Source organism: Phascolarctos cinereus, unplaced genomic scaffold (assembly GCF_003287225.1).
Source record: "Phascolarctos cinereus isolate Bilbo 61053 unplaced genomic scaffold, phaCin_HiC Scaffold_9;HRSCAF=440, whole genome shotgun sequence".
Classification (NCBI taxonomy): domain Eukaryota; kingdom Metazoa; phylum Chordata; class Mammalia; order Diprotodontia; family Phascolarctidae; genus Phascolarctos; species Phascolarctos cinereus.
In genome coordinates, this window is record NW_027556402.1 from 25,363,256 (window position 1) to 25,376,110 (window position 12,855).

Below are 12,855 nucleotides of genomic sequence, written 5' to 3' on the forward strand. Positions count from 1 at the left end.
GCATTTCCTTGACAGATTACATCATGATAGAAACAATGCCATCATTTGTCTTTGGCGTGTGGGCTTTTCAACGTTCTGTTTTGAGGGACAAGTTTAATAAAGTTAGTAATAAAGTGGTCAGTTATGCAGCAGGAAGATGGAGTCTAAAGTTAAAATTGAAGAGGAATTCCCGGCCCTATTACATTTCAGCTTTGTTAAAGCTTGCTATTTCTGAATCCTCTTTGTTTCTCATAAATTCTAAAAATGAGAATGTGGAATTGATATAAGTACAAGTTGATAAGATGACCTTTTTATTTTTTCAGAGAAAGTGACTAGGACATGTCTGTGTATATGACCTCTTATAAAAAAAGCTATAGTCCAATAACTGTACTTCATATAGAGGTCATAGTTTACAGTTTTCCAGATTCTACTAGTAAAACCAAAGAAAAAACAAGGGCAAATAACATGTTATTTTATTTGTTGAAAAGTACAAAAGCACTAGGGAACTTTACATCTTGTTTGTAGTAAGATTTTTTTCCCTTTTTTGTAGAAGTTAGTCCGTATTTGTGAATAAAACAAGCATTTCTATAACATAGTAAATGGAAAATATGGTTGTACATGAAACTACAAATCTGCTAAGCACAACTTACTGTTCCTTTTAAATAAGCAACAAAATTATCAAAAATTTCTTTTTTTCTTTTTTCCTACCCTCCCCTACCTTGCCCTAAAAATGGCTACCATTAGACACAAATAAATATGTGTGTGTGCATACACACATATATATGTAAATTTATTTGATACGTACTTCTATTTATCAGTTCTTTCTCTGGATGCAGATAGCATTTTTCTCCATATGTCCTTTATATGTAATTTGGGTGTTTATAATAGTCAAAATAACTTATTCACTCAAAGTTTGTCTTAAAACAATATTGCTGTTGTTGTATACAGCATTCTCTTGGTTCGGCTCATTTTACTCTTCATTATTTTATGCGAGTCTTTGCATATTTTTCTAAGATCATCAAGTTTATTGCTAATAGCACAGTATAATGCTCATATAGCACAACTTGTTCAGCCATTCCCCAATTAATGGGCATCTCTGCAATTTCCAATTCTTTGCCATCATGAAGAGAGCTACTATAAATATTTTAAAACTTGAAAGTTCTTTTTCTTTTTCCCTAATCATCTGTCAGAGATTTTTTTTAGAGTTATTAGAGAAGGCACAAGTTAAGGCCAGCAAAGAAGTACAACAATCCATCAGACCTCCCTATCTCATATAGCTCCCTTTTGGCTATCATTACTACCACGTGTGTGTATGTGTGCACATGTGCACATGCATGTATGTGCATGTGTGTGTGTGTGTGTGTGTTTCAGTGTTAGTGGGTTATTTTGTTAAGTGGGCCAGAGGAGGCCCTGCCTTCATTAGCAGAGGTTTATGGTCATCTGGAAGGAGGATTGGGGTGAGCCATAGATCTTTTTTTAACTGAAAGAGTATCTAGAGAGGTTCTAGTCATCCTCCTCATCTTACAAAGTACTCAAAGTTAGTAGTACAATTAGAGCAAGAAACCACATGCACCTTGACTTTGACTATATACTACAGTGCCTTCTTTAATGAAATATGTTATATCCTTCCATCTATGAATATGGTGCAGGGTTTCTCAGTCCTACAACCATGTGTATGTCAGTTAAGTTATTTTGGGGCATATGCACACATGATTTTTAGGCTGTTGTAGCATATGCTACTTAATAGATCTGCCTAAATGTGGTTTTAGTTGGTCATGGCTGTGTTGTAACTAGCAGTTCCAATAGAGAATCAGGGTCTTTGATGTAGCCACACCATCGTGATAGAATGTGAGGTCCTGCAGTTATTTCTGAAGTTATAATGAATTCACAATGGAAATGAGTGAGAAAATATTTGTTTCATGGTTGAAGATGAAGAAATATAGGAGAAGTAGAAATGGCTCTAAAAACAGCATTTTAGGAATGAATTAGATGCAGTTAAAAATTTTTTTCTACAGAATTTATAATAACAACTCACATTATTCTCATGTGATTCTTCATATTTTTTGCATATTGATCTCATACCATTTACCAAGGACATGTCTTTAGGACATTGTCTTTTTCATATTTGTATAGCAAAGATCTGACTCGTGCAAAAAAAAATTTCTCTGATTGTACCTACCTCCATGGAGAGGCAGCAATGAAATAAAAGTGGGGAAGAGTGAGATCAGTGATTCCGCATCAGTCCAGCTGCTTCACTATGGTCATTTCCCTCCCTTCTGGGTTCTCTTTACAAGTTTAACAGCTAGCCAAGGGAAGGACAAGATTCCAGCTACTACACTGGGGAGCATCCTCAGTTTGCCACTAAGGCTGCCACCATCACCCTCTCATCTCTCTCTCTCTCTCTCTCTCTCTCTCTCTCTCTCTCTCTCTCTCTCTCTCTCTCTCTCTCTCTCTCTCACTGTATATATATATATATATATATATATATATATATATATATTCCCAACTCCATGCCTCCATGCTATTCTAGAGAGATTTAAAAACTGCCCCTGCAGGGGAAATCTCTTCTCTATTGTTCCCTAGAGTTTCATCACTTCCTAATCTGGGAAGCAATACAACTCCCAGACTTTTGAGTTGTTTTGTTCCTCTTGCAAGGCAGCCAGGCTTAGCTTTGACTGAATGACTTATGGCTGTCTTCAAGTATTTTGTTTGACCCTAGAGGCCAATTTGGGCTTAATGTCTGGAGAAACTTCCTAACAATTAGAGCTGGCCAGAAAGTGGACGAGACTTCCTCAAGAGCTTGTGGGTTTCCCCTTCTTGGAGGTCTAAAAGCAAACACAGACTGGACAGCTAGTTATGGGATATTTTATAATGACACTTTTTGTGAATGGTTTAAGGCTAGATGGCTGATGAGGTCCCTTCCATATCTCAAATTCTGTAACTGTGAATCTTTGGGAAAATAATAAATAACTCGCAGGGGAAGTAAGTACTATATAAATGGGAAATGATGGTGATTGATGGTTTCCATTTCCTGCTTCTTGAAGTACTATAATCATCCATTACCTTAATAAATATATACCATAATTAGTTGATAAAGATTTATTAAGTGCCTACCATGTTCCAGGCACTGTGGTAAGCACTGGGAATATAAAGAAAGGCAGAAGACAGTCCCTGCCCTCAAGGAGCTCAAAATCTAATGGGAAAAACAACATAGAAACAACAATGTACAAACTCATAAGAAGAAATAGGAAATAATCAACAGAAAGAAGGAATTAGAATTAAGAGGGATTGGGAAAGGCTTCCAGTTGAAGATGGGATTTTAGTTGGGACTTGAAGGAAGCCAGCAGGTGGAGATAAGGAGGGAGAAAATTTCATGATTTAGGGACAACTAGTAAAAATGCCTGAAGATAAGTGTCTTCTTCCAGGAAGAGAAACCAGTGTCTCTGGATTGAAGAGTACATGGTAGAGTATAAAGTACGAGAATCCTAGAAGGGTGTGGGGGCTATGTTATGAAGGGCTTTAAATGCCAAACAGGATTTTATATCTTCTTTTCCCCAGTGCCTGGAATACAGTAGGTATTTAATAAATGCTTATTGACAGCCTCACTTCCAAATATGCTTTTCTTATTTTTACTCTGTACAAAATGACTTTGATAGTTAATATTTTCTAATATTATTTGAGATCTAGTAGCAGCAGAGCAGATCTTTCTATTTTTTTTTATTATACCTTTTGATATACTTGGACTTTTATTCTTTCAAATGAATTTTGTTATTTTTTTCTAATTCTATAAAAGTATCCTTTTGCTAATTTGATTATCATAGAGCAAAATCTGTTCAGCCAAGAACATTATTATTTTAATCCATTAATTTTCATAAAAATTGTTTTATAGTTGCATTTATATAAATTCTACATGTGTCTTAAAAGGCTAATTCCATCATGTTTTGTATATTTTATTGTTATCTTTAATAAAATCTCTCTTCCTTTCTCTTCAGCCCAGGCATTTTGCAGGAAAAAACCTCATTTTTGAAAACATTTATTTTGTTTATTGCTATTTTATAAAGCACTTAGTTGACTTTTTAAAAAAAAATCCTTTAGATTTCTATAAGTAAATCAATATCCCCTCTTTTTCTTGTTTTTATTTCCTCAACTTCTTTTTCTTATCTCATTGCTATAGCTAGCATATCTATGACTGTATCAAATAATAGTAGAAATAATGGAACCAATACTTTATCACTAACCTTATTTGGAAAGATTCTGTTGTTACAAATATTTCTAACTAGTGGTTTTGAAAAGATACTTTGTCCTCAGTAAAGTCTTTATATTCCAGAGCTTTTTAGAATTTTTAACATATGTGAGCATTAGTTTTGTTGAAGGTTCTTTGTGTCTATCAGTATATACTGTAGTTTTTTAATCATTTTCCTAGGAGATTCTTAAAGTGTCTCCTTAATTATTTTTGATGGGGATGATGGACAATTTATATACATAGGAGTTATTTGTTCTTTGAATATATGATTAAATTTATTTTTAAATTAACTTAGTCCAGGATGTTTTTCCTTCAGAATAACATTTATTAATTGCTCAGTTTCTCATTATGAAATCAGGTTGGTTTGATTCTCTATTTTTTTTGTTAATTTGAATGTTTAATTAATTCATTTATTTGCTTATTTATTTACTTATCTATTTGTTTATTCATTTATTTATTTGTTTATTTATTTTTTGTGAGGCAGTTGTGGTTAAGTGACTTGCCCAGAGTCATACAGCTAGGAAGTATTATGTGTCTGAGGCCGGCTTTGAACTCAGGTCCTTCTGATTTCAGGGCCGGTTCTCTGTCCACTGCGCCACCTAGCTACCTCTATTTTTTTGTATTTTTATAAGTATAAAATACATTGCTTTTATTTGTTACTTGGTAGGATACATAACTGGAGACTACAATTTGTTGTGATTTTGTTTATTTCTCCTGCATTTATTGCAAACTCCCTCTTCTTATTTTTGACCTTGATAATAGGGCTTTCTTCTCTATCTGAATTAAAAATCAAATTAGCTAATAGTTCATTGATCTCAAAATCCCTGCTTTATGTTTGTTTATCCATTTAGCTTCATGGTTATTTTGGAATGTTAGTAAGGAATAACAACTAGGCCAGTATACTTAATTGTAGAGTGTGTGTGTGTGTGTGTGTGTGTGTGTGTGTGTGTGTGTGTAGGGAGCAAGGGAGTGGGGGGGAATGGTTAATAAAGCACACTAAGATTAGAGAAAAGAGTAGGAAAGAGCCAGATTATGAAGGGCTTTCAATGCCTAACAAGATTTTATATTTGATCTTGGAGGTAATAGGGAGCCAGATTAGCTTACTGGGTAGGGGATGACATGGTTAAGTGCAGCATTTTCGGAAAAATCACTTTGACAGCAGGGTAGAGGATAGATGGGAGTGGAAAAAGACTTGAGGCATAAAAACCAACTAGAACGCTTTTTCAGTAAGTAGTACAGGCAAGAAGTGAACAGGGCTGTTCCATGTGAGTGGAGGGAAGGGGGCAGATGCGAGAAATGTTGTGAAGTTATAAACAGCAGAATTTGACAGAGATTGGATGTATGGGGTGAACATGAGTGAGAAGTTCAGCATGGCACAGAGGCTGTGAGCCTCTGATTGACAATGTGATAATGCCCTCCCCAGGATTAGGAAAATTGGGTAGAAGAGAGATGGTTTAGTGGGGAAAGATAACGAATTTAGCTTTGCACATGTTGAGTTTGAGATACCTATGGGACATCCACTTTGAGAGGTGCAAGAGGCGGTTGGTGGTGCTAGTCTAGAACTTGGGAGGCAGCCTAGAAATATATAAAATGTAACACAACATAATGTAACATGGCATGGTATCTATATCTATCTATCTATCTATCTATCTATCTATCTATCTATCTATATCATTGTATAATAAAATATATAATATAATAAGATGTAGTATAGTATAATATAAATTTCTGTGTGTGTATGTATGTATGTGTATTATACACACATATATGTATATATCTGGCAACTATCTTCATAGAAATGATAGTTAAACTAGAAGCTGATAAGATTACCAAGCCATATACTAGAGTGAGAAAAAAAAAAAAGAGGCCAAAAGACAGAGTGAGTATGATCTCATTGAAGATCCTGTAAAGGCCACTGAGAAAGAGTGGTCAGACAGGTAATGTCACCAAAAACACAAAAGCCAAAAATCAAAAAAAAAAAAAAACCCTTTCCAAACTAACAAACTAATGTGAGGAGAGAGTATGATAGAAAAAGAGGTTTACAAAGGTGACCCAGTCTTGGGATTGTTAAATTTTCAGCATGAGCATTAAGCAGCAAAGGCTACAAATAAGGGCTTAATTTATTGTTTTATTGATTGTTTAGACTTAAGAAAGTGATAGAGAAAGTGTTAATAACACAGATTAAACTTAGAAGTATGCCCTACTTTTCAGAGAGCTGGTTGTTTAACATTTATTGGCACACCTTGGTTGTTGACAATTCAGAGGCTGTAGAGTTAAGGATGAAGACTGAGAAAAAGTGTTGTGATATGGCAGTTAGGTGATGATTGGTAACTTTTCTCTGGCTTTTATCTCCCCTGGCTTGTCCTCTCTCACCAAGTGCCCACAGGCTTTCTGCTGTTTTCTTGTGCGGTTTTTGACTGAATGGATTAACTTTCTCATGCGTCTCTTCTTTATTTTCTCTAGTGCCTTTTTAGATCTTTGCTGGTATATTTGTACGAAATCTAGGCTCCTCTAGGTCCTTTCACATTGTTAATTTAAGCAGAAATGTTTTAGCTGTTAATCTACTAGTCCCAATGAGATATAGTGTCTTTGGATCATATGTTAATTAAAATGAGAGATTTCAACTGCCATCCTCAACAGTGTTTATAGTGTCTGTAATCTTGATTCAGGCTAGTACAAATGCATATGTTCTACATCTGTATTACAGCATTCCTTCATACTGTGAAATATTTATTAAATGAAAGAAAAAGAAGAGAACAGACGTACTTCAACCAGATGTGATATTTAGTTAGCTTGGAAATTCTTTCACCATGGCTTTAGTGTTCAGTAACCACCGCTGGCCACCTGTACCCAATTTAAATTGATGACTTGTTGTATGTTATTATCTTAATCTCTAATAAGTTAATTACTGTAGTTCTTTGGTATGGAAGAAGATTAATTCCAATGGAAACCCTAATTCTGCATTTTGTGTTATGTTGAGGTAATAAATACTTATCTTCTGGGAAAATTGCTTAGTTTTCAAAGGCCTTTGAAAAGATTGGTGCAAAACTTCTAAGTCTTTAAAAAAAAACTTTATTGGTGGATTAAATGAAATATTAATTTTATTATAATATTTATAGATGATAATACAAAATAGTTTTGATTGACAGTATTCATAGATCTCTCCAAGCCACAGAGAAGTAATAGGGTAATAAAAAAGATCATTATTTACTAATTGATCTCCCAGTATTGATCTTGATGGCCTCTAATCCTGCACCTCCAAACTTTTTCACACAAATTACTGACTAGTCCCACCTTATACTTGTGAAATTTATTTCTTTTTACTTCAGGCATAATTCTTAACCTTTATCTCTATCATACATTATTTTAGATTCTCTACTTAAGAATATGAGATGTGTCTCCCCTGGAACAAGAATAAGTTTGTTTTTTAAAATTTTCTCTTTGTTTCTTCTTTGTGCCTTCTTCATAGTAGATGTTTAAGGCATGCTTATTGGATTGAATCTCATTGAAATGACATAAACTAATGATGACCTCCTTATTTCATTTAGTAGAACTCTGTCCTCTGTTGATTAGAGGATATGTTTAGTCAAATATTCCAGCTATGATTTTTGAAAGGAATTCAAAGGAGGAAGGGTTGTAGACATAGTTTTGGTTAAGTTTTGCCCTAGAAGACACGAGATGACTTGGTAGACAAACTATTCTACCATTATCTTTTTCCTTTCCAATGCCATCACTGTCTTCCCATTAGTACTATTAGAATAGAAAAGGATCTAATATTTTCATGGCCTTACACAAGTCATTTAACCTCCTAGACTCGTGATCTACTCATCTGGAAAAAAGGAGATATTTAGATGATCTCTAAGGTCATAGCCAGGTTTGAATCCTGTGATCCTATATTCATATAATGTCTCATTTTTATAATTAATGAAATCATTGATTGAATTCTATTATTAGTTCTTTGACCCATCCATTCTTTAGAGTTATTTAGTCTCCAATTAATTTTTGATTTTTGCTTTAAAGCATTTAATTTAAAATTCCCTTTATGGAATGTATTTTTATGGCATTATGGTGTATAAAAGATACGCTTAAAATTATGCTTTTTTTTGCATTTCTTTTCAAGGATTTTATGCTATAATATAGCCATTTTTTGTGTGTGTAAGTGTTATACACTGATGAGCAATATATATACTCTTTTATTCCTACTCAGTAATCTCCAGAAGCCTATAAAAATTAAGTTTTCTTATATTGTGTATTTCTTTTTTCTTTTTTAATTTTTTATTTAGATATCTAGATCTGAAAAGGAGGTAAAGTGATGATTTCTCCACTGTAGTTTTACTATATCTCCCTGAAACTCATTTAATTTTCTTTTAAGTATTTAGATGCTATTCATTTGATGTCCATACATTTAGTATTGATATCAATTTATTGTTTCTTTTAACTTTCAACAAAATGTAGTTTCACTTTTAAATTTCTTTTTTATTAAACCTACTTTTGCTATTGCTTTGTCTGACACTGTGATTGCTACCCTTGCCTTTTTATTTTTCTTCATCCGAAGCAAAATAGATTTTGCTCTGTCTCCTTATTTTAACTCTGTATACATCTTTCTGTTTCAAATATGTTTCTTGCAAATAGTATATTGTTGGATTTTGCTTCCTAATTCATTCTGCTATCCTCTTTCACTTTATGGGTGAGTTCATCCCACTTACATTCACAATTATGATTATTAATTGTGTATTTTCCTCCTTCCTGTTCTCTTATATTTTTCCTTCTTTTTGTTTCCCTCCTCCCTTTTTAAGAGTTTGAATAATCTCTTTCTTAATCACTTCTCTTTCTTAGTCCCCTTTCTCTTCTCTCCTTCCTCTCCTATTTAATGAAACATATTTCTCTATCTAACTATATGCGTATTCCTCTCTCCTTAGATCCATTCAGATGAAAGTGATGTTTGCGTACTCCCCTCCCAAGCCTTTCTCTTTGTGTGGTGTGCATGTGTGTGTGTATGTAGACTTCTGTTTGCATATCCCAAGTACACGAGATAATTTTTCTCATCCTTCCTCTCCTTGTATTCATCCCTTAGTGCATTTCTCTTTTCTTCCTTTTTCCATTCTTTTAGAATCATCAAAACATAAAAGAACCACTCCCAGGCCTTCCGTCTAATAAAATTCCCTCTATGACTCCTGTGATTGTAGAGTTCTGAAGGTCTACATGTACCATTTCTCCATATTAGAATGTAAACAGTTTATCCTTGCTTTGTCCCTTATGATTGTTCACTCATGGTATGTGTGTGTGTGTGTATGTGTGTGTGTGTGTGTGTGTGTGTGTGTGTGTGTGTGTGTGTGTACATGCACTCATGTGCATTTCATTGTTTCTACTCAGCTCTTATTTTTTCATCACGACTTTTTGGAAGTCATTTCTTTCATTAAAAATATGTTTTCTCCGCATGTAAGATTATACTGTTTTTCTGGTTTAAGTTATTCTTTGATATAAGCCTTTTCTTTTGCCTTCTGAGATATCACATTCCAACCTCTCCATTTCTGTATGGTGGTTGTTGTTGAATCTTGTGTGATCCTGACTGTGATTACTTGGTGCCTGAATTCTTTTTAGCTGCTTGCAATATTTTTTTTTTCTTTGAACTATAAGCTCTGGATTTTGACTATGATATTCCTGGACTTTTTATTTTGGGGTTTCTTTTGTTGTAGTGGTTCATTAGTAGATTTTTAAAAAAATTCCTAATTTCCCATCTGGTTCTAAGAGATATGGACAGTTTTCTTTTAAGATTTCTTGAACTATGTCTTGGCTCTTTTTTTGTTCAAAGCATTCAGATCATCTGATGATTCTTAAATTATTCCTCCTCTATCTGTTTTCCATTTGCTATGAGATACCTTATATTTTCTTCTATTTTTTTCAGTCTTTTGACTTTGTTCCTGATCAAGGCTTGGGTCTGAGCAATACTCCAGTGGCCTTTGTCCCTGCTTGGAAGTTGTAATATATTGTTTTTGGACTCATTCCCTCAGCCAGCTGGTTTAGAGCAGTAGATCTGCAGAATCTTCTTTAGTCTGGGATTTCCTGGCCTGGTCATTACACTTCAGGCTTCAGACAGTGCTGGATGCTGGAGCTGAGATCCTGCTCTGCTCCTAGCATCAGAGCCAGCCAGCTACTATTTGCTGCTTAATGTGTTTCTGGCTCAGTAAACAGGCAAGGCATCTGCCATTACCCCTTATCCTTAAAGGCCACCCCTGTGCAATTCTCTTCCTCAGTCCTGCTTGTATCTATAACCCAGAATTTGGTAATGATACATAAACATGCCCAATGTCACCTGATCCCATACCCTTCAGGAGGTCATATGCCCCAGTATGGGTCTGCGATCTCTTCTTGTTTCTGCCCAGTCTTGACCCTCTCACAGATCCCTAAATTCTCTGTTCAGCAGGCACCTGGCTAGACCCCATCCCCAGTGTCCACATTCTTCTCAGTCTTTCTCCCTGTGTTGACTTGGACTGGAAAAATAACTCAGTCTTTTTTTTCATGAATTTCCTGATTAGGCCTTGGTCTGGTATGTTTTCTAGATCTTTGTGGAGGAATTTTGTTGGAGGAGCTGGGTTGTATATATTTTTTCCTGCTCTTCAGTCATCTTGACTGTACATCTTATCTTCCAAAGCTCCGCTCGGATGTGGCTTCGTATCAGCCTCTCTTGCCTCTTTCCCTCCCTCTGCCATTAATATCCTTCCTGGGAAATCACTTTGTATGTATTTTGTATTTAATCTTTAATGTATGTCTTGCTTTCTTTCAATAAAATTTAAACTTGAAGGCTGGGACTGTCTCATTTTTATATTGGTGCTGAGCTCAGTACCTGGTACAAAGTAACTGCTTAATAAATGTTGGTTAAATTGAACTGAATATCTTTTCACATCAGTAGTCTTATGGTGGAGATAGTGTATAGCTATGAATCATAAAACATCATCATCTCTGAGTAACCAAAATTGCTGATCACTCAAAGACAATGGAGTTATACATGGTGAGCATAAATAATCTATAGCCTATTACCAAAGATGAAGTACATACACAATGTGGCATGTAAGCTATCCCAGAGAAAATGGGCCAGTCATGTAGTGAATGCAATGGACAACAACTGAATAACATTGATACTCACAAGATGTCAAAAGATAGAGGAAAGCATCCAATATGTGAGGTTAGTTTGTCTTGGGAGATTTATAGGAAGTCAAGGTCAAGATGTACACAGGACACACTGGCATGAGTGGGCTGCTATCTGCACTACTGGGAAGGTGTATCCCTACCAGTGAAATTACAGATCCCTTAATATCCGTTAAAGCAATAATAAAGGAATTAAGTTTAGCAAATATTTCGGTTTAAGAGGTCAGTTTTGCATTTATCATTTGCATTTATGAAGGTTTCTTCTAGTCAGCTTCTTTGCCATCTAATAGATGAAAAGAAATGGGGATAAATAGGAGGAAGGGGTAATACTAAAATCTATAAAGATAATTGAAGAAAATAGTTAATCCATGAATTCCTTCAACAATATTTCTGAAACACTGGTTTTAAAGCAAATATTTTGGAAATGTTTCAGGAAATAAATTTCATGTGTTTTGAACTTGATTCTATAAAGAGCTAGAAAGGATACTGAGTAGACAGTACTGGTATGGTAAGTAAGCCCTGCAGCTGTGTTGGCTTCCCAAATGTTTTGCATGTGTAGTTCTTGAAGAGAAAATAAAAGAAGTAGTCCCCTCATCTTCCAAATCCATGAGATGCCATTTTTTCACTTAACAATGGTATCAAATATGGTCCACATTTTCACCTTGTGTTTGAAATAATTAACAGAATCTTCAACTTGAAGAAGCAACTATTCAGAAAATTAGGCATAAAAAGAGCCCAATAACATTGTCAAAGTGAAATTGCAATTATGTAAATTCTAGCTACTGGAATTATAAACATGGAGACCCGGGAGAGCAAAACTGGAAGACTGTCAATTGCATTTTAGAGAAACACATTACCAGGAAAGTTACATTTTGGCAAAAAGCCTTTGCTGGCATGTGAATTAGCTCCCTGATCTGTACCACTTGCTTCTATTTTGGTGTGGAAGTCAAGTGCCTGGAAGTTTCTTTAATGATTTCCTCTCATTCTTAACATAATGAACAGCTGCACTAAATTCTCCAATACTATTCTAAGTATGTACAAATCAGCATGTAGCCGAAATGGAAAAAAAAATTATTTAATCTAATTTTCTTGGCTGTCTTAGTTGTTTGCACTTGGCCTTAAAAAAAGAAAAAAAAGATATTCTTTGAGTAAAGGCTGAACAGATTATTTTGCTGTTTGACACTGAGCTGCAAGGACTATTATGTTAGGGTAGTAAAAACCTATTTTTAGTTGCTTCATACAAATGTTTAAAAAGATTTGGGATATTTTAATCAGAACTAGAGAGGGCTTTCAAAGTTTGTGAAATTCTTTCCACTCTTCATATTTTTGCATACACACACACACACACACACACACACACACAATTTTGCTTGTTCGTAGTGGCTTGCCATCACAATGATTTTTTTATTACAATTATATTAACTATATAGTTTTTGATGTCTCTCCCATTAGTTATTCTTCTCAAAATGTCCATGTTGGTGAAACAT

At 34.7% G+C, this 12,855-nt stretch overlaps 1 protein-coding gene across 4 annotated transcripts in view; it reads left to right on the forward strand.

Moving 5' to 3' along the window:
* Positions 1–12,855, forward strand: part of CFAP299 (cilia and flagella associated protein 299) — a 433,380-nt gene that overhangs the window by 219,214 nt on the left and 201,311 nt on the right. The window lies entirely within an intron of this gene.